This window comes from Astyanax mexicanus, chromosome 13 (assembly GCF_023375975.1).
Source record: "Astyanax mexicanus isolate ESR-SI-001 chromosome 13, AstMex3_surface, whole genome shotgun sequence".
NCBI lineage: Eukaryota > Metazoa > Chordata > Actinopteri > Characiformes > Acestrorhamphidae > Astyanax > Astyanax mexicanus.
In genome coordinates this window covers 11,549,728-11,554,431 of record NC_064420.1, presented here as the reverse complement: position 1 = coordinate 11,554,431, position 4,704 = coordinate 11,549,728, and positions in this window count along the sequence as shown.

The following is a 4,704-nucleotide window of genomic DNA, read 5'->3' as shown; positions in this document are numbered from 1 at the left end:
CATATCTGCTAAACCCAACGAGGAGCTCTGTATAAATCAAATAACAGACTGTATTAAAGACATTAAAAATTGGATGACACACAACTTTCTCTTACTTAATTCTGATAAAACTGAGGTCCTTCTATTAGGTCCTAATATTGATAAAAACATAAATGTTAATACTGTAGACATAGACGGTCACTTAATTATACCTGGTAAAACTGTGAGAAACCTTGGGGTCATCTTTGACCCAATTCTTTCGTTTGATGCTCACATATGTAGCATTGCATTCTTCCACTTAAGAAATATAGCTAAAATCCGCAGTATACTCTCTCTGGAAGATGCTGAGAAGCTGGTACATGCATTCATAACCTCCAGGCTGGACTACTGCAACGCGTTGTTGGCTGGAAGTCCACATAAATTACTCCATAAACTCCAGCTAGTTCAGAATGCAGCCGCAAGAGTGCTTACCAGAGCTAGAAAGTTCGATCACATTACACCTATTCTTTCATCCCTACACTGGCTACCTGTTAAATTTCGTATAGATTATAAAATACTTTTCCTGACGTATAAATCCCTCAATGGTCTGGCCCCGCATTATCTACAGGAACTCCTTACTCCTTACAATCCGCCGCGTTCACTCCGCTCCCAAGACGCTGGCCTGTTATTAGTCCCGCGTATTAGAAAAAACTATACAGGAGGAAGAGCGTTCTTTTACAAAGCTCCCCAACTTTGGAATAGCCTCCCTATTAATATACGGGACTCAGACACACTCTCAATCTTTAAATCTAGACTCAAAACATTTCTATTTGCTCAAGCTTTTGAGTAATGTCTCATTACAATTTTCTTCCTCTTACAGCTTATCCAGCAAATATAAACCCTGTCCTAATCATCTGCTTTCTCTTTCTCTCCCCATGTCCTGAGCTGCTGCTGCCAAGTGCCCATCCCACTCCAGTTTTATAAAACCATTCTAACCCCTTTTTCTTCCCTCCCCTCTCTGTTCTCTCTCTCTATCTTTCTCACATGTGCTGAGACGCCTGGCCGGCCGGTCGGCCTGGATGTGTCCGTCTGTGGTTCCAGCTTTCAGGAATCAGCCCTGTCCTTCTACTCATCTGAATTATTACACGACCCTTCTAACTCCTGCTTTTTTCTCTTCCTTTCCTTTCTGTTTTCTCTATCTATCTCTTTTACATGTATGGAGATGCCCTGTTCCTGATGTTCCCAGCCTGGCTCTCCTCTGCCCACTGTGTTGTACTCCAGCTCTGCAACCCTGCACTGATTAACTTTAACACACTCAGTATCTGTTTTTGTATTAGCCACAGCTCTATAGTTTGTGCCAATCACATTCTTATATTCATAAATTAGTACCTGTTATATTATCCATAGTTCACATTAATTCTCTATACTGTTTTGTTGTTTTGATCTGACCCACCCAAGATGGCGGCGCGTTAACACGCAGCGGCCGCTCCGGGTCCGTTAAATGGTGCTTTTGTGTTACTATTTGTTGTTTTTTCCGTTTATTTCCTGCAAATATGTGCATCGGAACACCCGTGCACATGTTCTTTTTTTTTTTTTTTTTTTAAAGCTTTGTTTATTGAGTTTTTTAAAGTACTTGGCATTTACAACGTAGATATATTCATAACTTGCACAGTACAAATGCACAACTGTACATCAAGAATTAGTGATAAACTAATATTAATAACAATAGGCCAATGTACAAAGAATTACAAAAGTTAACAAATCTAAAACAAGGGTGAAAAATGAAAAGGAAGAAGAAAAAAAAATAAAAAAAAAATAATAAAAAAAACAAAAAAAATAAAATAAAAAAACACATATATATATAAAAGAAAGATAGATAAATAAATAAATAAAAATAAATAAATAAATAAATAAAAGGGGGAGGGTGGATCAACTTAAGAACCATTCCTTAACAATCAAGTGCCAAATATCTTCACCCGTGCACATGTTCTACCACCGCCAGACCCTGCTACAGTGGAGAAATCAGCCAGAAAACACGCTACCGGACGAGGTTCTGCAGACGCTACTTGAGCTTAGCCTGCTAAGAGACCCAGGCCGCCAGCCCGCGGTGTTTCCTGACGCCGGAGCCCAGCGGAAGTGCCATTGCAAGCGGTGCGAGCGTAAGCGTGGAAAGAGAGCCGGGATCCGCGCGAGGCTAAAGGCTAGTCCTAGCCGGCCGGCTATACCATCGCTCTTTCTGGCAAACGTCTGTTCCCTTGACAATAAACTGGACTACATCCGACTCCAGCGAACAACCCAGCGTGAGTTCAGAGACTGCTGTGCTTTGGTTTTTGTGGAATCGTGGCTGAATGACAACATTCCGGACAGCGGCATTCAGCTAGCCGGGCTAACCGCGTTTAGAGCGGATAGCAGCGCGGCTCTATCCGGGAAGACCCGCGGTGGAGGCGTGTGTGTTTACATCAACACGGAATGGTGTAACAACGCTGTGACTGTCGCCAAACACTGCTCTCCGCTGGTGGAGTTCCTGATAGTCAAGTGCAGACCTTTTTATTTAGTACGGGAGTTCTCTTCAGGACTGTTTTGAGTGCACTGCATGGGACATGTTCAGGGAGGCTGCTACTGAAGGCGATTCTGTTGATTTGGAGGAGTATGCAGCATCAGTCACTGGCTACATCAGCAAGTGTATTGATGATGTCACTGTCTCCAAGACCATCACTACACGCCCAAACCAGAAGCCTTGAATGACTGCTGAGGTACGTGCGCTGCTGAGGACCCGCGACTCCGCCCTCAGAGTGGGTGACAAGGTGGCCCTGAGGAAAGCGAGAGCCGACCTGTCAAGAGCCATCAGAGAGGCAAAGCGCGCACACGCCCAGAGAATCCACAGCCACTTCAAGGACACGGGTGACGCGCGGCGTATGTGGCAGGGCATCCAGGCAATCACCAACTACAGGACAATGCCACTGTCCTGTGAACGTGATGCCTCCCTCCCTGATGCCCTGAACAACTTTTATGCACGGTTTGAGGCACAAAACAACACGATGGCGAGAAAGACCATGCCCAAGCCGGACGAGCAGGTGTTGTGCCTGCTGACTCATGACTGTGCTGCAAAACACAGTTCTAACAGCTTTATCAAGTTCGCCGATGATACAACCGTGCTGGGTCTCATCACCAAAGGCGACGAGTCAGCATACAGAGAGGAGGTGCAGCAGCTGACAGACTGGTGTACAGTCAACAACCTTCACCTGAATGTGGACAAGACAAAGGAAATGGTTGTTGACTTCCTCCAGAAGCTGAGAAAGGCCCGTCTCCCTCCTCCCATCCTCACACTCTTCTATAGAGGGACCATTGAGAGCATCCTGAGCAGCTGCATCACTGCCTGGTTTGGGACCTGCACCGTCTCTGACCGCAAGACCCTCCAGCGTATTGTGAGGACAGCTGAGAGGATCATTGGCGTCTCTCTCCCCTCCATCACGGACATCTACACCACCCGCAGCATCCGCAAAGCAACCAGCATTGTGAATGACCCCACCCATCCCTCACACAAACTGTTCTCCCTCCTGCCTTCGGGAAGAAGGTACCGCAGCATCCGGTCCAGCACGACCAGATTCTGCAACAGCTTCTACCCCCAAGCCATCAGACTCCTCAACTGCAGAGACTGAACTGATGGTTTTTCTGTACATGCACACACACTTTTACCCCACTTACCCCAGAAAATGGAAAGCACTAAAAACCCTACTACCTCACTGGACTCTATTGCACACTGCGTAATAGAGGTAATTACTACCTCACTGGTCTTTTTTGCACACTGCATAATTTGCACACTGTCGTGTTATTTATTATTCTTTGTCTGTATTGTGTTGTATTGTCTGTCTGCACTTTTGTACTGTTGCACTTATTGTTCTGTCTACACTGTGTTTATGTGCACCATGGTCCCTGGAGGAACGTTGTTTCGTTTCACTGTGTACTCTGTATATAGCTGAAATGACAATAAAAACCACTTTGACTTTGTTCTGTTATTTGTTTGTTGTTTGTTTGTACTGAGCGGGTCAACCCGATTAGGATGGGTTCCTCGGACTGAGTCTTGGTTCCTTCCAAGGTTTCTTCCTCTTAAAGGGAGTTTTTCCTTGCCACTGTGTCACCATAAAATTGGCATCTCTGTGGTGCTGCTCATAAGAGGCGTGGACCTGTTTTTCCTGTAAAGCGGCTTTGTGACAACCTTTGTTGATGTTGTAAATAAAATTGAATTGAATTGAATTATTTTTCTTTTTTGTGTTTATTTATGCTGGAACCTCTCTGCAGTCAGTCTGGTTTTTCTACCTCCTTCCTGAATCTGCAGATTCCTAAACATGCCAGTAAACCCTCAGTCCTTTTAGGATACAGGTCAAATCAGAAGACATTTGGCAGCAGATGCTGTGCTCTCCCAAACGGTCTCATTGTGGTGCTGACCACTACTGGCATTTGTTGACTGGTTTATTAGACTACATTCATACAGCAGGTAAATGTGGCACAACTCTGATCTTTTACGTCATGTGACGTGTCGTTTGTATTACTGTGTGGAAAAACACTGAAATTAGACATTTTATTTTGAGCAACTTCAATATGTGGTACTGACACTGGATTCGATGGCAATGTGACTGTTTAAACAGCCAGGTCAAAATTCATGCAACTTTTACGTAAAGGAGAAAGAAAAATCTACTGTGGGAATGTAGCCTTCGGAGAAAGTAAGAAGCAGGAACCAATGGAGAA